General features: G+C 40.2%; 1 protein-coding gene across 9 annotated transcripts in view; it reads right to left on the bottom strand.

Moving 5' to 3' along the window:
- The window catches only part of ncam1a (neural cell adhesion molecule 1a), a 217,837-nt gene that overhangs the window by 130,537 nt on the left and 65,405 nt on the right, over positions 1 to 21,895 (bottom strand). The gene's annotated exons all lie outside the window — the stretch shown is intronic.

The following is a 21,895-nucleotide window of genomic DNA, read 5'->3' as shown; positions in this document are numbered from 1 at the left end:
ACTATTGAAGCAGAGAAGGGTTTCTATATATCTTTGATGGGAAATATAACATTCTGTGAAGGGGTTCGGGTTAGATTGAGAGGGACTAAAATTCTACCATCAGTGACGTTAGAATCCTTGAAAGGAAATTATACTACATACTGAAATAGTTTTACACCGTTCTCAGACAGACAAGACTTGGACTGAAGCCTCTAATGATTTTGAGGACACATTTTGTGGTTTCCGTCCTTGGTTCTTGGAGCTAACCTTCAACAATGACAATTGGAAATCAAAGCTAACTGGTGAAACACAATCCCAGTCATTACCGATGTCTCCTCCTGGACGTGTCCTTCTGACCAAATTGAAAGTACAGGTGCCTTTGATTCAACACTTCCAGATACAACAATGGCTTGAACTCTTCGCGGACATTTCAACAGATGATGATACAGATGGAGCCTCGTCTGTAGACACAATTGTCGCTTTCACTTGTTGAGGTCATGTAAGAATAACAACCAGGTTCCACACACTTCAGCAATGAGCAGTGGAAATATGACAATATAAAAGTAATATTATCACTTCAAGCACTCAGATGGTCAACTTTATACAAGTGCCACCAAGAATCCAGCAGAATGAACCAACTCTGTTCTGCCCGTAATGTGATTTTGCCTGTACTGTTTTCCAGGGTGATTACAGGCAACGACTAAATATTCAAACAGTTGTGCAAAGCTCCTCCTGACCAGTTCTATTATTCACCAACAAAAACAGATATTTCCTGTATTTCAAAAGATGGCTGCAACAAAATGGTAAACTCCATCACATCATAAAAACCATAAATGTAAAAAAAAACTCTTAAAACGCTCCACTAGACAGACATAAGCACAAACTGGACGTAGGCCTCGTGTCCGCAGCCGATGACATCCGCAACAAAGACGGTTCACATGCTGAAGATTTCAGCCACATCTTATTGAGCCCATTGGGCAGGATTAATGTGCTGTTGTTCTTTCTGTGGACGAGCAGAACTGATAAAAAAAACAGACTAAACAAACAACGCTCGATACGACGGCCTCACAGTGGCCTGTAGATACAGATGCCAACGTTTCCCTGTAGTGTAAAACAGCCAAGCAGCATTTTTCACTTTGACACCGAGGTAAAGCTAAAACTGTAAGTGGGCATCAAACATATGCGCTCACACTTATATGTTCTGCAGTTTACTGCCTCAAGCCCTTAAAAGAAAAGTGTTGATTTTGAATTTGCACCGATACAGAACTACAGAATGTCAGAGGAGGTTCAGACTTTACAATTTACTGGTTTGATGGCAGCATCTATGATATCTATGTTCTGACTGAAAGGCAGAAAACCTCTGAAGTGCCAATCTCCGGCTTCCCATTGGAGAATCCCAGAAATAGAATCTGCAAAACCCTTTTAAGGACAAATCACATAGAACCCTGCCCGTCGTCTATACAGCACTTACACAACACATCACAGCTTGTGCGGACTGGTGAGGAGAGAGCTGCACTACTTTCTGTTCTCTGAGGGGCTCCAGCTCCAACCCTCCCTCCGGCAGTGTATCACATAGCTAATCAGATTATCCCCACTGTTGAAGAAAAGACATGTAACATTACGGATAACACAGGCTTCAGCGTTGTCTTCTTTTGTCCTAATGACAGGTACCTTTGCATTATATGGAGCTGCTGACAGATGGTGAACAGTGACTCACCTGGAGTCCTTGTTATCCAGCTCTGTGTTATTATCATGCGTTTCAAATCCAACGGCCTCATTTAAAGTCCAATTTTCACCTCATCCTCCTGGAAATAAGCTTTTTGATTCAGACTAAAACTCAAATAACTGAAATTACCAGCCAATAATAATAATGCATAAGGTTGTGTTACTTTCAAATATTTCAAGAACTTTTACAGTTGTTCCAGTCCAGCAATTATGTTCCTATGATGATTCTTCAACTCTCATAATAATAATAAAAGAAAATGACATTTTAAAAGTCTGTAAATGTCAAACATCAAATTGTCAAAGATAATTGCTTTTTTAATTGTTCATGAGGAAACATACAAAGAAGAAAATAAACACAAATGTAATTATTATTTCATTGTACAGCAGCAAATGCTTCAGATGGTAAAGACAAAATAATATGAGTGGATTAACTGGATGTTTTTATTGTATCGTCTTCGGATTGATTTCAACACTTACAATGGGCCTGTTTAATCCCCAGCCCACATTGTTTATGTCTTTTATATTTGGTTACTCATCTCTATGATAACTCTTGTCTATTTTAATGCAGTGCGTCGTCGAGTTATGCTTTTGGCCTTAAAGAGAACACAAAACTGTATTTTGTGGCTCTGCACCTTGCATTTCGAAAAGACAATAATGATTTCTAAACAAAAGCAATAAACTGTCACAGACAGAGCGATGATGAGTCTCTTAAAGGTCAGATAATCAGCAACAGCAGAGAAAAGGGTTTTCCAAGCGTTAAATTGAGTAAAACAAGTGTACATCTCCAGTTTGTGGGGTAAGTGCTTTGCCTTAGACCATCCATCCATCCATCATCAAGACCGCTTATTGTTTTGAGGGTCGCAAATCTAAAACCATGTTAAAAAAAATCCTGAATCCCCATTTCTTTCATGCACACAAAAGATTTATCTTTAACAGGACCCTCCTACTCTATGAAGACTCCCATTAAAAAAATTGCCTAACAAGGGTGGATGAGGCTGGTTTTAATACAAGACTACGCTAATTAAAGCTCGTTATGCTACAACTTAAAAAAAAGCGTTGGCCCAATTTATGCATTTGTGCTAAATTGCGAAATCCATCAAATTAGCCAAGAGGACATCAGGGGTACAAGAAAGGTTTTCTATCCGAGCTGTGTGATGCAAAGGATGTGCATCTTTTGGCTGTATTTGTGACAAAGCACTCTGTCACTCCAGTAATTTAATCACTGTTGGATTTTCTATTTCCTCCACCCATACCTGTGTTTTGATCAGGTCACCATAACATAGCTCCGCTGAAACAACCGTCTATTTTTATGCCTTCACACTTGGGTGTGTGTGTGTCTGGGAAAGATATTGCTATGGGTGGGTTTTTTTTTTGGTTTTTTTTTTTACAGTCTTGCCCAGCATTTATAGTCCCGGAGATTATAATAAAATGAAAGTGCACTGAAAAACTCAAATCCAGTGCTGCTCCCATTTCAAAGGTTTTCAACAGGGGCAGTATTTCTGCTCGTGAACAAGCTGTCAATCCAACCTTCGCTGTTTTCATCCCAGGGGGGAACTAAACCAAATTTCTTGTAATTAACTAAGTGGCTGTAGCCACTGCCCATTGTTTTGCAGTGTGCCCATCTGTTACCATGCAGCCATCCAATCTCTATGCTGCTGCTAATGGAAAACTATTGATCCTGGCTGTTCCATATTCAGAGGGGAAAAAAGACGAGAGAGCGAGAGGTAGAACAGAGTCAATAATGTCCACATTCATAGGCCTGTCCCTACTTGCTATGACAGATGTATTGATATGGACGCACTGATGCGATGGCCAGTATAAGTCTAAAGGCAGGGACGGTGACAAGATTATAAAATAACACATTCACGTTGTGAGATACACGCGGAAGGTGGAACATCAAGTATTAAATTACTTAAGTTCATGGAAATTTAGTCGATGCGACAAATACTGAGCAAACTCAATTTTCTGATGAAGAGCATGTGGTTCACCGCCTCCAACGTCTACATCAAAGCAGCTTGAAGCAAAATCACAAATGAACTTTAAAAGTTACACAATATTAGAAGGAGCTACAGATTCACTATTAGATTTTGCTACGAAGCGTTTCCCTGCTGCTGGTGTCAATTAGTGTAACACACGGCTTTACGAACCAGATTATTGTTTAAGCTCTTTCTTCACATCTTGAGGCTCAGAATCTTGTCTTCGAGAACATTTCCTGAAAGAGCGATTGCATTTAGAAAAGAAACAAACACAAAGTAGATAAACCAGCTCACAAAGTTTCCCCAAAGTGCAGTGAGTCCCTGAAGGTTACCTCAAAAAGGTTTTTAATGTTTGTCACCTCAAGTAGATAATTTGCTGCCAGATCAGATGTAGCAGACAACATCATCATCATCAATCATTACAGTTGTCTGTGACACATTTAGAGTCAACACATTTGTAACTTGCTCATTGCGTTGGTATGTATTCCAGTCACAGTTGTGTTGTGCATCTCTGCTGCAGTTTATTTAAATAAAATGTCTGGGAGACGCGAGGTGCGAAAGTCACTCATGAATTTTACACAGCAGGCAACACTAAACAGCTGCAGGCATTTCATCCATTGAATGATTCTGTTTATCCTCGCCTGTTCTTCAAACTGCCCCCTACACACAGTACCTTGGCACGAGTGTGATCGCGACATGTTGTCCTCCATGTCTCTGGCAAACATTTCAGTCGCTCTGTCACAGGATTATAACCTTTTCAAAGACAAGTGCGGGCACACAGATGAGAGGGGTGAGCCGATCAATGTGGACAAAGCAGCTGAACCTTCAGAAAACAGACCGCTCGCTGGCAACACAGGTAAATCAAACGGGAAAAACATGTATTCTATCTGAACCTTTGAGGGTAACTCGTGGCTCAAGTACAGAATCAGGGACGTAAACATCAACTCCCCCCAAAGAAACGCACAACTCACTATAGAAAGGTTTGTCCCCTCTATACTTTCAAGCTGAAGCTGAAGTGCTAAGATATTTTTAATTTGAATGATTAAAAAATCATCGGTTGAAGTGCACACGTCAGGAGTCGAGGTGTCGGCTTAAGTGTAAGTGAAAAACAGACCCAGATCGGTTATGCAGCGTTCAAATAAGCTGTTTTTTTTCCATGGAAGTGACAGAGCAGTGTCACATGAGTTTTTTTTTATCTGAAGTGCTATAAGAAGCTCAGGACTGTTCTGACAGCAGCCAAACTTTCAACTGCACAGTTATGGACTTTAATTAACCAGGTACAATTTAGAGTTATTCATCCTAAGAAGTCAAATAAGGAAATATTTGTGTGTAATATTCTGAAGATTCTTTATTCAAAATGTGGTTTTACACACACTGAAGCCAGATAATGACTTATGACAAAAGAAATGGGTTAGACCCAGAACTGGCTGGAAGGACTACATCTCCCATCTGCCCTGGGATCCTCAATGAAGAGCTGGAAAGTGTGGCTGGGGAGAGGGACGTCTGGAAAACCCTACTTGGCCGGCTGACTCCATCACACCAGCCCGGATAAGTGGTCGGACGGGCAGCCGGAGTGGAAAGAATGGGAGACTGTTTGGGCTTTGGTGTTAGTATGCACTCTACTGAATGCCATTCGAATTAATAACGCCTATTTGTAACTGGCACCTCATTTGTCTGCCTTAAAGAGCTGTAAGATATTGATTTTGTGAAAAATAAAAAAAGACTGTAGAGAGGCTGCATGCGCATCTATCATTTCCACACCTGTTCTTACATGATCAGGGTTGTATTCAAGCACAAGAGCATCTGCAGAGATGCTTTACACTGAGTGAAAAGCTTCTCCTCCCCCATATAAAGGCAGCAGGACATATGTTTATCCGTAGCCTCAGGACTAAACTTCATCTCTGCAGTACTGTGCGTCATGAAACTTTTCTTCAACTTTGTTTGCACTTTTTCAGCGGTTTGTGTTTGAAATGCCACACACACACCCACATCCAGCTGCTGACTTTTAGCTTCCCAAAGCATGATGTCCTGGTGCTGCCTTTTACGCATAAGTCCAAAAAAAAAAGTTTCTGCTTTTGTTCTGCCGTTTCCCCCAAAATGACATATTAGCTTTTGTTACTGATCCTCAATGAAAGCACTGAAATTTGAAATGTCAAGGTGCGGTATCTCTTCAAGCTGTGCTCAGAAAAGGTTCTGAGGAGGCAGAGAATATTCTGCAGAGAATTCAGCAGGAGACGTGATCCGCCGCTCATTTGAATGGTTTCACACACGCTGCTCTTTGAAAAGTGACAGCTCGGAAGGTGTGTGGGGGCGTGTCTGCGTGCTCATGTGGATGGATGATGATCAGTGCAGTTTTGCTATCAAATCAGCAGCTATTGATTCATCTGACAGAGCAGATAAATAAAGCCGGCCGACGGTGAGGCTTGCGTGTGTGTAACCCGGGTAAGTTTTCCACAGTAGCTTGAAGCTGCAGTGATCCACTAATGGGCTTGTGCTGCCTTGTTCCTCATTGATCCAGGCATTGGAGGGCTTGGCGATGGCTTATGAGCCATATCCTGCGGCCCAGACGCTGGCATTTATGCTAGTCCATTAAACATCCTAACACCTCAAAATGACCCCATATGGGAACAGCTCAATTATTAAATCATCATGCTTCTGGTTCCACTTTTACGTTATTTGCGTTTTAATCACTCGCCTTCATCACCACCTCCATCACAATGCTCCTGATCCCTCTAATGCAATTACAAAAACAACAAAGAGTAGGGTTCAATTTGCCAGCACTATTAATCAGAGAACAAAATTAAACCCGACCAGACTAGATGTCCTTCTGCTTAACAGAGCACTGTATTGCATTAGCCTGTGTTGTACGTCTGTCACAAACCACTGAACAATGTCTAAACTAAGGCAGAAAACCTTTTTGGTGACTGATTGAATCCATGGAGGGTTCGTGAGCGCATCAACAAGCACATTATATACAAACTATGTTTGTGTTTACACGTTGAGAGCTTGATTTACTGGCTAACACTAAAAATGTCATTGCCTGGTGCATATTTTCTTCTTGCAAGCGAGTGAAATTAAGCAAATGGAAACTAACTTTAGCCTTGAGCCGAAAAGTTTACAGATTATCTACACAAGAGAAATGTCAGCGTAACACGTTCGCTCAGTTGGCCATAACAAACTATATTTATATTTACCTGACAACAACCTCTGGTGATCAAGTTAATTGTGACTAGTGTTCCTCCACAGCAAAGACAAAGCATGATCTTGTTATGACACTTCCTCGAGGAAGAATGGACCAACAATGACCGTAGTTTCAGTTAATATTGGTTTCTTTTAACCATGACCACAATCTTACTCCGAGGCGAAACCAATCTAAAACCTAAACATAGCAGTCACAGATCATTTCACATTAGTCGTTTTCATCTGAGTAATGTGTAAAAGTTCTGGAAGTCCCAGACAAAGGAGCCTGTTTTATGCCTTCGGATGATGAGTTGCAGTGTTGACATACTGGGAAGTAAGGCTTGGGGAAGGAAGTGGAGTACAGCTTGCTCAACGTAAATACCAAATCAAACTATTATTCTAACCTCAAATAAGGCACCAGAACTCAATCACACTCGCTGCACTGTTTTCTTTGGAAAAAAAAGAAATGAAAGAGCAAAATTTACAGAGGCTGTTTTTCATCATACCAGAGATGAATCTGGGCTCATGTTGCAAATTGGTAGCGCAAAGAATAACCTCTCATCTAATCCATACTTCTCCTTTTTGAGAGGCTGCAGAAGAGGTAACCAGTCGTGTATTATCATGCACTGAAGGCTGAAGGCTGTTTACTTGCAGTTATCTTGCTGTAGCTCTGTGTTCAGGGAGGTTTCACATAACACATACGACACAGTCTGTAATCCAAACGTAAACCACGCGACCATCAGAAGCACAGTGTAAAAGCATAGCAGGGAAATGATAGTCAGGACTAACACTGATAGCATAAAAATTATCTGAGCCCTGGGTTTTCATTTGACATTCCACACATCTTAATGTTCACTGCAGGATAACCTAATTTCATACAGTAAGAACTACGAACTTTGAAAACATGTATGTGCTAAAACTGCTTGATTTGTGTTTGGTGCAACTAGTTATATTTATGTTGGTTGATATCCTTAGATAAGAGGTTGTGTTCTCACCTCAAAGCTGGATCCTTTATATGAACGTTATTATAATTACCCTGCAGGCTTTTTAAATATATATATTTTTTAATGGTTTATCATTGATGTCATCATCCATCATTTCTTTACTGTATTAATGCCCACTAAACATGTTCTGTTCTCATCTGAGCCTGTCAGACATATTCAATATATTTTCAATATCCTGCCACGATCCCTCCCCATACTGCAACACTGCATGATTTCAAGGCTGGGGAAGCAGTAAATAAAAACTACTTTTGCTATTACAGTTCCAGAAAACAATCTGGGAGAAGTGGGCTGTGTCACACAGCCATCAGTCTCAAAACCCACTCAGTGTCATGAGGGAAGCCAGGTGAGGAATTGCATCTGGAGAGCAGCAGAATTTCACACCTGTTGTACACCCTGAGGCAGGAAGGTATCGACTTGAGTGCATAAGTGTTGAACATTTGTGCTTTTGAGAGATAGAGAGAAAATTATCTACACCTTCCATTTATCTGTTACGTTGTTTAAGCTGCATCGAAGTCACAGAAACAAGCTGTATTTGATTATTGTACTTGGTTAATGAGGCAAACGAGTGAGCGAACAGTTGCAAAATGTAATATTTACAGGGCAACATCATATATTTGAAGTCTCATTTGTATCTCAATGATGAAAGAAGTCTAACATTCAATCTGCTTTAGCTCTGCGTTTGGTTTTATTGATGCCTCTGGTTCTTCAGCTGATAAATGCTACACTGTGTTCACTAGCTCGTCGTAACGTTTATCTATTCGTGCCAAACATGGAGAGTGAATTTTCAGAAAACCAACTTTCCTTTTTACATGATATAGATTTGCCTGCAAAAATGTAAATATGTTGTGGAAAGAGTGAATCATGGGGTAAGGTCATTGGTGAAACTTCTTTTCCCTTCTGGCTATGACAACACTTTGCTGTAAATAATGAAAAAGCTTAATAATTAATTAGTCTAATTTTGACATTTGTGCATCTTTCAGGTATTTGATGAATAAAATATTGTGTTTGAATCTAGCAGCTCAAAGTCTGTCCTCAAGCTAATGGTTGTGTGTGTAACAGCAGCAGAGTTGAAATTGCACATTATTGGGTAACTTCTAACTGCTGCAGACAACAAATTAAAACTAAGACAAAAGCGATCGGTCTGCCAACACTTCCTCGATACGTGGCTCACTTGAAGATGCTGAACCAAGCACAAACAATTTCCAATGCAAATTTATGCAAGACATCAAACTCTCCCCTGGTGTACTTTTTAGCAATTCAGTTTTTAGATCAGACACATTTGTGCTTCAGGCAGAAGACAACAGGCTTCTGTTCCCTTTCCATGAGGTCTTCCTTTTCAAGAATTAACCATCTCAATCTAGTCTGTGTGATTTGAATGTTATGGGTGCACAAAGAAGCCAAAAGAAAAGAAAAGAAAGAAAAGAGATGTTGGATAGTTGTGATCCAGCCCTGGATCCAGCCTGTCATCAGCGGTTGGGACCACAAGCCCCTGAGGTCAGCAACGACAAACAATGAGACATCACCCTTACCTTGCATGAACACATACACCCCCCATCCAACACACACAGATTGGTCTCGATAAACATCAGCAACAACACATCTACCGGTTGCTATGACGACGTCTTCAGCAGCCGAACACACTATGTGAATAACAATACGGCCGGATGCTGCTGCCGACTTCAGAAAATGACCACGGCCAGCTGGCCTGTCCTCACAGCTAATCGTTTAAAATAATGGCCGGTGAGTTTCAGCCTCCACAGACACTGTCACTTTAGGGATGAGGAAATGTTGTAACACCTACTCAGAGCTGCACCATGTGCTGACAGACTCGTCTTGTTATTAATGCCGTTCAGATTATTACTAAGGAGCGATTCCACCAATGTTTTAATCATAAACGTTGACTGAGTAAACAAAGATTGTCCCTTCTCAGCTTGTGGCGCTTGCCAAAGAAACTTCAGCGGTCCCTTGTGCTGCTGTGCTGTTAATACTGTAGTATTTTTATTGATTTTCATCTAGAGTGGTGGTATTTTAGTACCATGAAATGAGAGTGACCTCCACTGAGTGTAAATGTACTTTTCCAGCCACGAGTTGTTACAAATCTTAAAGTTGCCGTTAAAACAGGTAGTAAAATAATATTTTTTATTCTTTTGGATGTACTATTTTTGTTTGCAAGCACTAGGATGCACTAGGTCATCTTTCAACCTAGTACGTAGTACAGAGGTTCTTAACAAATTGGACGAGATAGACAAGAAATATTGTTTTTGTATTAGTATTACCAGCTGACTAAAACTGCAGATCAGACAGACCAGGAGAGGGTCGTCAACATACAACTGGACCTTCGAGTCCTTGAAAGAATGAAAACAGAAGATGCATTTGCTGAGTCCGCAGAGCGACAGTAATTACAGAGCGGCCCAAGTTTCCGAGGATCATGCAAAAGCTCAGAAACTGAGGTACCGGTCAATCAGGCATATACAACCCAAAACATGCAACCATACTTGAAACAACAATCACTATTTATACACACCAGTTAAACGACCTTAAAAAGAAATAATAATCATTCTCAAACTTCTTCCTTTCCATTATATCTCTGCAGGTAATGGCCATTTGCAGAACTTGCTAGAGGCACTGAAGCACTCAGCATGTAATTGATACCTTTTCACTATTCAGAGCATAGGCTCCAAATTAACACATTTTGAAGGAATAATGGAGAAGTTGTGAAAGTAATGTGGCTTAATGAAGACAGTACCCTACAGTATTACAGAATGAGCAGCGTGTTTAAGTATGGTATGGTGACGGAGGGGAGTTTACAGATTTGTCATAACACGGACCTCTTAACTTGCTGACAGGCCCTGACAGAGGCGTGAATGACATGTAGCACTTAGATTAATAAGAGGTCAGTCAAGTTTGAAAATGCAGAATTGTGGTTTAGCAGACCGAGGAACTGCCTCTACATCTCTCACGTCACTTTAAACGAACTTAATAACGGGGTAAAGTTGCCCGCTGAGCACTTACCTGAAAATGAAGGCTGCTGAAGGCCAATTTAGTTAATTTGTTCACCTCTGTTTCCAATTTCAAGTCTACATCAATTTCACTAAGGGCATGTAACTACCAGAAGGTCATTTTCGAGTTCACTAATAAATCCACAGCAACGAAAATATTAGTATAACTGCAACCACAAACTGCTGCCTCTGATGATGACGGAGCGTTGCTGTGAAATACATGGACTCTTTTTCACCACAGCAAAAACGAGGCACGGCAAACTATTTTGAGAGAATGTTCATGTACTGCTCCCACTGAGCTTCCAACCATTATTTTTATTAAAGTGAAGTACTGTCGCAGCCTAGCACCAAAACGCCTCTGTGATCCAAAACTCCTGCAGATACAGGGAACGAGGGGCAGAGAAACGAAGAGGAAGAGGGGGGGGGGACTGCATAAGAAAGAGTAGAACAAAGTTGCAGTCAGAGTATAGAGAGAGATGGTTAGAATAAAAAGAGAAAACTAAGTAATAGGGGACAGACAGGGAAGGCAAGGCGAAGTGATATACTGAGAATATAAACAGAGAATGATGATAAAAGAAAGGGAAAGCAGGCCGTGGGTCTCAGATGTAGCTTTCCCTGAAGAAGAACATTTTCAGAGAATCCAAATTGGCAATTCTTCCCTCTTGTTGTAGGTAACTACGCAGCTGAAGCTCTGCAATAAACCTCCTGCATGTTGCAATTTACATATTCAATTCTTTTACAAAGGAAGTCTTTCAAAAGACGACGCCAAACTAGAGCAAATCAGAGAGTAGGATGGTGCAGGAAATAACATGAAAGCTCTGGTTTTAGATGTTTTACCCAAGCAGCCACCACAGGATGTGTGGTCAAAGTACCTGCAAAGTGAGGTGCCCAGTGGTTACAAGAAAAACTTAATTGGAATCTCATCAAGTTCTTTCAGAAACATTCAGAAACGTAGTATTTCCAAAGAAATGTGGTGTATTTTTCTTGCATTGGTAGGTTTGGTAGATGTAATCCACTAAAGACAGCCTCTTGTATAGTTCATACCACAATGGATCAATATTTTTTTTATGCTGACTTGTCCATATCTATGTTCTTGTAGCAAAAAAGCTTAGCTGTACACCACAGACTGTAGAATATTTTAAATATTTATATTTTTGGTTAGCAGAAATTCCACAGGTTATATTTAAAGTGATAGTGCTGACAGGTGTCTAGCATTATCACAGTCAGTCACGGTCGCCCCCCCCCTCGCTTTTTTTCTCCTTGGTTAAATTATGATTTTTTTATTTTTGCCCCAGTGGAAGAAAGAACATGTGAGCGAAACACTGGCATTGAACGTGCGTGTGCCTGCCAGGATGAAGATAACCGCTTGATTTGTCTCACACAGTTGCTGAAGCCTCGTTATTTTTGGCTGAACAAGGATAAGCAACGAAAACCAAACTTCAAAACCTCAGAAACCAGTGGGTGAAATCACAGATTCCAAATGTATCTCGAGGTGGTGCCACAAGTAATGTTAAACAGCATTATCTGTTTTTTTTTTCTTTCTGTAAAATAATAGTAAATAAATGAAGTGCATGAAATATGTGGTTGTGCTTATTCTTAGGTAAACTGTACGGACAATCACATTAGGGTCGATGACAGCCATGATGTTGAGAAGTGAAACTGACACAAGCCATTAGACGGATTAATTTCCCAACACAACACAAAATTAACAAAGTGACAAAACAACTGTGATCCTAATATTGAGCAAGATAGATGTGGGTGACCTTTCATCCTCAATCGTGCAGCTCCATATTTCTTCCAGTTTCGAGTACCGCAGCATTCCACAGACCCACATTGGATTGATATGCTTATGCATTTTTGCTTTTCCCAAACAATCCATCACTGTTGCTTGAGGAAAATGTCAGACTCACTTGCTTAGGACAGGTAGAGGTTATTTGTGCATGCCGCTGTCAGGCAACATCAAAGCATTCACTGACCTTTGAGCAGCTCAAGAAGGATTTTTATCTGCATCCAAAACTCACCCATGAAAAGAAAAACCAATGGCTGTGCCCTGCAGTTAACTGTCTGAGAGTATTCAGGCCACAGAAACACGGCCTTATTTACTTGTAAACAGAAAATACTTACAATGCAGTATGTTCCGTTTACAAGCAGAGAGGTCTAATCCTCTGGGAGCAATTACTAAAGATACCTCGCATGGGAAGCAATGATAGACACAATATTTCCTTTCCCACTACATACTGTAAATCAGATACTGTACTATCTGGGAACCACACAGAGCTTAATTTGTCCTCTGGTTGCTGGCCAAAAAATCGTTTTACAGCAAATGCAATAAATCCCCTGCAGTGGTGAAAAGACCCATTTTACAGTGGTGTCATACATTTTTTAACAGACACAAACATACCTTTATTCCAAATCTAATATTTGACTTTTTTGTCACTCAGTTCACACGTATGTTTAATCAAGTGGACGACTCCAAAATGGCAAAAAAACACAAACCCGAAACACCTTTGCCTGAAACAAACCAACAAAAAAAACCTTGAGGTCGGAAGGTCTTTTTGACTTCCCACTAAAATAACGCCTTGACCACAACATCGTTCTAACCCTATAACCACTCGACCTAGATGCCTGAACCTAACTGTCTCGGTCACATGGTTAATTCTGATCTCAATGTCTACAACAGAAAGTCAAAAATCTCATCTATAGGCTAAACTGGGACTGAGCTTCAAATACCGGAAGAGAAGTAAGAGACTGGACTAAAAATTCAAACACACTTACTCTAGATCAATTCAATGGAAGAGGCCAGAGGAGTCATCAAGCTACCTTAACACTCCCTTACCCACTATTTAGGGCCCCTGGTCAAATTGTGAAATACACCGTCCTTCTGTGACAACACAGTAAAAAATTGGGGTTTTGGTGGGTTCATATTTTCCAGTATGACGACTATAACCACTTGAGTTGGTTAACCGGCATTACTGAAGCCTCATTACCTTCAGCTGACCAAGGGCTTTGGGTCTTTTCTCCCATTTCAGTAAAGGTTGCATTAACGAATGATGACTTTGCGGACTGCAATAAATACAGCAACCAATAATTCTTTCAGTGAACACATGGAATGAGAGATGTGTACTTGGAAAAAAAAAATCCAACCCTTTATGTCCGGACATTCCGTTCATTTTAGACCTAAACATGGAAACTTTGAGATTCACGTCAAGTCATGTAGCATCAACTTACTCAAGAATGCTTAGCAAGCATCCCAGTAATTTCAAAACCAATTCTAATGAAACTGTTTAGATGAAATGAAAGAAAAATCAGAGCAAATTCACCAGGATTTGGTCAGGTGGGTTTTAACCTCAGACAGATCAAATCAGCAGAACAGAGGCTTACAGCAAATACATGCAGCAATCATCTGATAACCGTTGCTCTCGTATTTCATTTCCATTTGGTCTTACAGAATAGAAAAGTACAGATACACAGCTGAGCGTCCAGTTAATGCATTAAACGTGCACATGCAGCGTGTTTACACTCGTGTACGATCTGTGATAGCGTGATTCACACAGCTCCCTCTCTGCTGTGCAACAAGGCAAAAATGTCTGATCACTCAATCCAGTTGAACAACCGCCATGCCCTACAGCCACAGGAGCTAAAAGAAAAGCTCCATTCATGTGTGTGCACAAAGATGAATTCAAACAACCTCCGTTTGCATGTAAGGTGAATGTGTAGGTCTTTCCTGCAGCACAGGTGGAAATTTACAAAAGGAAGCTGCGACTACAAAAACGTTGAAAGGCCAGAGGGTTGGGAGGACAGGTTTCTCTTAGCTGCTTGGGAAATTAACATTTTTGACCAGCTGTAGCAGCCGGCTGGTCTGTCAGTACCTGTCAGTTGCCTTAAAAAACAACTGAAGATGTTTTGAGCAGGAGGTTCATGTAAGAATTCTCAAAAAGGCATTGCCCAATAATTGCATGTTGTGATAGTCATGTAAAGATCCATGTAAATGTACAAGTATAAAGATGTTATTGTTGGTGTAGCATGACATGTACATGAGACCTCACATAATCCCAGAATTGAAGACAATTAGTAAGATCAGAGTTTTATGATTTTTGAGATCTTTATCTGAGGGATCCATGTTTTATTATACGATCTCTCTGGGCCACTGAAGTCATTTATGGACTTAGAGTTCAATTAATTTCGGTCATCAAACCCTATCATTATTTATTTTTACTGGCTTAGCTGCCAACATACCAAGACACCAGATGCTAGTTTACAGCGAAAATCTGATGCCGAGCATTTTCTCACGAACTGGCACAAATCTTAATACAAAGCAGGCACGGCAAGTTTCTCTTCGCAGAACTGATACAAGGGTAAAAAAGGGAAGAATCTGGGATTTCATGGTAGATGAAATACAAACCAGACAGCACTAGCTTTTGACAGAAGCAGGAAATTAGTCCTGTGAATAGATGAGTTACACAAGGAAAATTTAGCAGAATGATTGTCATATTTGTTTGAAGAGTGATAGTGAGAAAGCTGGATTCAGGGGTGATCTTTAAACTTAAAAAAAGAACAATCTGAGATGTAAGCACTTGTTTGACGTATGCCTCTGCATACCATTGTCAGCCTCCCTCCCTCACATGCTTGCACTTTTTCCATCACAGCTCCGTTAGAGCTTCCATCCCTTTGACAAAGTTTAGAATTTTTGCTTTCAACACTTGACATCACAGACAGTACATATAGACTTTGATGTTCAAGGCAAATACGGTTCATTTTAAGATTAATAAAGATCAAGCAGTCCCTGAAAACATCTAGATATTCAAATGGACCTGGAGCACTCTGAAATAATAATAAAATTGTTGGCTGCAGCAATGGAACAGGGTGAAGGATGACCTTTACATAACATTGGATCATAATAAATGTCCCTTTGACAGATGATTAGATTGTTCTTTGACCTTGTTAACCTGAGTTTCCAGTAAACCCAGCTTTGAAGCCCCTCTGCTCTTACTCTCTTCTCAGCATTATGAAACAATTGGATTGGCAGAAGGGGCATCAGCAGAAGAGAGGCCTCCTCATTATAAAGCCCTTTATTCATTCTTATTGCATTATGGACGTCTTTTGTGCTTTTCTCTCTCTCTCTCTCTCTCTCCATTCTGTCTTCTAATGTATTCACACCAGCCTCTCTCTGGTTAGAGACCCTGCACTGGGTGATGGGAGAGCTGCAGTCAGCAGAAAGTCATATAGGCTACATTCATTATACCAGATGATCGCTTATTTCAACAATAGTGAGTGAAACCTCGTCTATTGAAACAGCCAAACTAAAAGTTTTACCAATGTTGCCTTGATATTTAAAGTTTTCTCAACTTTAATTTTTTTTACAGTGAGGGGCATAAGATTTCAACTTCTTCCTCACATCAATAATTCCCTGCTGATGACCTGTAGGGCTCTTGGCTTTTATATCACGATTTTCATGATGGGAAGGATGAAATAAAAAGAAGATAATATGCAGAAAATGGCAATTTGGGCAAGAGGGTTAAATCTATGTAGGCCTGAGGTGGGACAAGCGATCAACTATGCCCTTGGCTCTTTTTAATGAAGCAGTAATTAGAATTGAAATATGTACTCAGACCTGAACAAGGACACGACCAGACCATCTTTCAAGGCAAAACTTTGAGATTTTCTTTCCCTGAATTCATACAATTAAAATGTTCTCGTCACCCAGATTTTAGGGGTTCTTTACAACTGACTTTACAACCAATGTTTCATAGGGTGTAAAAAAACAAATTGTCCCCCTGGCACGTCTATGAAAACCATCTATATAACTGGTGGGTCATGTCATGTCAAGATTTACACACAAGCAGCCATCTGCCGTACACCTGGATGAATCCCAACAAGTCAAACACTTGAATCCTTCATAGTGACAACCCTGAAATGCATCCTGTTCCTCCCCCTCCACTGTGGCGTGGATCTGTTGCTAATTCGACCACCCTCCACTTACTCTCATTACCAAATCTGCATTAGCTGATCTTTTGACTGTATCCCGTCCTCTAAGACAACGTGGCTTTAGAACACTTTGCCACAAAAGACACGGCTGCAGACTGCTAATATTTGCAGTAAGTTCCCTTCACCCCTCTTGGGCAGCAGTGAAATATATTCAGAGGCAGAGACAGAGAGAGCGCGTACTACTCATCCATGTCAAACAGAATCCAGACTATTGTTTCTCCAAGAGCACAGGAGACAGCAGGAGATATATTTGCATTTAACATGTCCTCTATCCTGCTCTCTTCGTCCTTACCGTCTCTCTCATCTCCCTCCAGACAGAGTATAACCCTGTAAGTCATCAGCAGGGCTCCCACTTACATACAACACTCGACTACTTTGAGCTCAAACTAAACAGTTTTAAAACGAGATGTTGTTTGCCTACTGCGGAGATTCATTAAGCCAGAACATTATGTGATTATGTTTACAATAACTCTGAAATGCTGGAAATTGCAAAATAACAAAACTGAGAAGAAAGACGTGGGGTTTCATGTGGGGGAGATGGAGGTGGATATTGTAATGCAATATGTTCCAGCTTGGTTGCCCAGTCTGTGTTGCAATATTATTAAACCAACAGCAGCCTTGCCCTGCATGAACCAGGAGTTGTTAGCCTGGAGACAATGAATCCCCACTTGCCTTTAGCCAAGAGAAAACCTAACCTGAATTTCAATCTAACCTTCTGAGAATTGGAAAGGAGGACAAACAACTAGGTCATGCAAGGCCATATGTGCGCACACACACACACACACACACACACAATACACACACCTTTCAATCTGGTGCTCTTTTTCCTCCATGTCCACACTCGCTTCAAACTAGTTCTCGAAATGAACCTCGTGCTGATTCTTATTGAAGTTTTAAATAGTTTTTTGTTTTCACTTTATTTATTTGCAGGCTTTTAGTTTAGCTAAAGCTAAAGCTAGGGGTGTGATCTTTTGTTATATGTTAGCATACGTCTCCTTAGTCATTAACACCTTCAGTTACCACATCAGTGTACATGGCCTCTGACAGTTTTCTGCCTTGTCTGTGATCAGGTCTTATCTAATATAGGCAGTTAAGAGTGTTGATAAGATATTTAACAGTATCAAAAACTCAGTGGGTTTTTCTTCCTTATTTGGAATAAATATGATATGAAATTCTATATAACGGTGAATGTGCACCATGAAAAGTCATCAAAGCATCTTCTTGTTTGATTTCTAAGCAGGATGACGATGTTCAATGTGAACAGGAAGTCAAACTAATTCCAGCAAGATGACGTGGCATCTGCCTCGATTGTGACTCTTGAGTTACGACGTCGAAAAGAAGGGGTTCAATTTTTGATGTTCAAACCGTGAAATGAGCACCAAACAGATTTTATTGACACGATTCTGCATTTTAAAGACGATGCATCTTTTTAGGTTCCACTGAAAATACTTCAAACAGACACAGTCTAAGGCATCTCCTGTGACTGAATAAAAGTCTGAGACTGCCTTAGCCTAATGACAGATGTTCAAGGGTAAACAGACATTCCTGCCGTCACAGTGTAAACATGTTTGTTGTGCAGCACTTTCCATTTTGAGGAAAAAATTTACTATCATGCAGACACAGCTAATCAGAAAAAATGATATATATATATAAGAAATTCTATGTATGTAAAATGTTGATGCTATCCACTTTTCTTTCAAAGTGGGCATTTTACTGAGCATGAGACAAGTAGATAAAGAAAATAAATGTCTCCTTTTTGCTTAAAACGTTGCAGGAAACACTAAAGTAGGACTCCTTTGAACATCATGAATTCCCACAGAGCTCGCAGGAAGAGGACGCTCAAGGTACATTGTTCTTGTAAGACGGAGCCCATAACTGAACCCAGGGTGAGACGCTCCTCTCTGAACTTGTGTGAAAAGGTTTAGAGGCAGATTTGGGGAACAAAGACAATAACCTCTCTCCCAAGTCAATAACCCAATATTCACTGAACCAGCTGCTGCCATCAGTGTCTACAACAGACAAGGACATATTGGAGTGTGTAAGAGTTCACCAGGCATGCTCTCTGAAAAGCTTCAGGAAATTGCCTATGAATTCTTACAATGAAAGTCATGTGGGAGTAACGATAAAGTTCTCTTACCTTGATATGACAAATGAGACGGGGCATTTCAGGTCGGCACATGGGTCAAGGAGAGAAAAGAAAAGAATATTAATGAAATTAAAGTTTTTACACACTCATACATTTGACAGTCGGTAAGTGAGTTAATGGAGAGATCCAGGCCTTGACCTTGCTCAGCAAAGGATAAATAATTTAGACATTTCTGAGCAAATTTTAAGACATTTATAAAGATGAGTTATAAAGCCATTACGTGATTGCACTTTCAAAATGTAGAATAAACTACTACAAATGTGCACTAGGAGCAAAAGTAGCCAAATAATGGTTTGATCAAATGTGAGGTATCAAGGACAAAAACAACTAAGCACAACCATGTCTCATTTTTCCCATAAAGTGCATGAAAGTATAATAATATGCAGAACTGTAAGACTAGCAACTACAATGTTTTTACTGCCTTTACTCTAGTTTGATCTCAATATCAGACTTCGCGGCACATTCGAAACCACAACTGTTGATTTTCGTAAACCCACAAGTCTGTCTCTGGCCCCCCACCTTTCCACGTAATGTAGGTCATGAAATACCACAGTAATGTAGGTCATGACGGTAAAATTATCTATATTATACACACTGTGTAGTCTAAGCAAAAATATGCCAAAAACCAAGAAAAACAAATGAGAATGGAATGCAATAGATTGCATACCTCCAACACGGCACAAAAGTCCCTGCATGAAATTACACTTAGATCTGATAAATCCAAGCTTTTATTTGGATCGGCAGTAAGTAACATTTTTTTTCTATCCAGGCATAGACATTATTCCCTGGGAAATTGGTAGAAATGTAAAAAAAAAGGACCTTTTTGGCAATTTAAAATGTCTCGAAAAAGAAAGTGATGAGGAAGTTCCTGGTGCCACCATATTGCAGAAATTGAATCTGTTCTTTCTCTGCCCCATTCTTCCACCAAGTTTCTTGAGAATCTGTTCAGAAGCTTTTGCATAACCCTGATGATAAACAAACCAACCAACCAACAAATGAACAGGGGTGAAAACATCCTGCCTGGCGGAGGTGATACATTCTTGAACTGCTCCAGAACCTAGATGGAGAACCTTCTGTTTCATGAACTGGAGTTCTGTGTTGTGTTTACAGGATAGTGATTTCCTTTCGCCTTTGGGTGCCACACTGGCCTGAATCATTCATCACCAATAGACTATGGTCCATGCAGCACCACCGACTCAGAGAGCGACACCAACTGAATTCCTTCACTGTGTACATCCACTTGTACACTTGAGCTGCACTGTACAACAAAGTGAAAATATGGTTCGGCCTATTAACTGCAAATCACACACACTTTGCATTCCTGCTGAGTGTTTCCTGAGCACACCTTGAGGTTTCTTTAGATTGATTTCTTACCTTCCAGGCAGCTTTCCAGGGTTTGCTCATTCCAGCTATAAAAAAATCAACCTACAGAGACTTGAAACTTATTGTGCTTGTTACAATACACTGCATTCATCATGGAGTAAAGCAGGCTGTGAGCAGGGACTATGCTGAAAATTATTTTCTCTGTCAGTGCATTCAAGAACACTCTAGCATCTGAGTTCGCTACTGGACATTAACGTGGAATTCTCAGAGAAAGAAATTACCTGATTCACATAATTCTTTTCACAGTGTTTTTATCTGCTTACTCTTGAATGCAAGACTTTTCAGAGGCTGTCCTTGAAATGTGACACGGTTGGTTGTAGACACAAGTTGGATTTCAGAACATGTCTTTCTTATGATTGCTACTTTCATTACCATTAAAATCCACAATACCACAAAAATGTAGATAGCAAAGTGACGGATTGCTTATCTCAATCAAGAGACTAGTATCTTTACATTGTTCATTTAGCAATATAAAATGTATCGGAATAATTACAGGGGTTTTTCCCCTATCTTCTGATACCACCTGAAGGACTATCACCTGGAATGGCAGCACGTTTATCGGTTACATATAATTAACATGTGTAGTGCATCGACACCGGCAAACTGGACCATCACTGTTAAAATAATAAGAACACAGTCTTTGGAACAGTTGTATTGAGTTTAAGCATAAGACCTACTTGGAAATGTTAAGGGAAAGATTATGTTCCAATAACTTCTTCATTTAGGTCGGAAGACAAGATCAAATGGTCACAGTTAAAGAAAATAAGTTTGATATCGTAAGTCATCAACAGTTCCCCTTGTTTAAGCCCTTTTTTGCCGCCTCGCTCTTCCCCCTTTGCTGATGTCATTATTACTATACGGCCACAGGAGGGTTGGAATGAGCTGCCTGTACAAAAAACCAATGAGATTGTTTTTTACAGGACTCATGAATCCTATGGCTTCAATCAAAAACTAAATGATTTTGAAAATAGTCAGCAAGAGCATAAAACTATCAAGTATTGCAATTCCCATAATTTGCTCAATGCAACTTTAAAAAAAATCTAATGGATTCACTCAAATTGAAACGGGTGCCTGACAATCCAAACAGCTACACTTCATTACAAACATTGTAAAGCAGTGGTATTCCAATAAATCTTCCACGCAATTTGCATCTGTCTTGTATGAGTATCAGTCTTGCTTCTCGCCCTGACAGTTGTGCTTTTTATAGGGTCGTCATAAATCAGAGAGGTCTGCTTACTGAAAAGGAGGCGCATAACATGCAAATGAGTCTTTTAAAACCTTCTCTTGCACGATGCTCGATAAAAAACAAGGCATCCATTAAAAGGCTTTTTGAGCTCTTCTGCATGTGTGTGTCCATGCACACAATGACAAGGGGAAAGCTGCTGAATGGGTGGATCAGGGGGTGGAAAGGGTGTAACAATTACTTCAATATAATCAACCTGCAGGTCAGAATTATCTCAAGGTAATGTACTAATGCGTTTGCTGCCTTGAACCTGCAGTCTGAGTAGGTCTTTTGGG

The sequence above is a fragment of the Paralichthys olivaceus genome, chromosome 15, assembly GCF_024713975.1.
Source record: "Paralichthys olivaceus isolate ysfri-2021 chromosome 15, ASM2471397v2, whole genome shotgun sequence".
In the NCBI taxonomy this organism is placed as follows: Eukaryota; Metazoa; Chordata; class Actinopteri; order Pleuronectiformes; family Paralichthyidae; genus Paralichthys; species Paralichthys olivaceus.
Note: the sequence above shows the minus strand (reverse complement) of the source record. Positions and strands in the feature narration are given on the sequence as shown.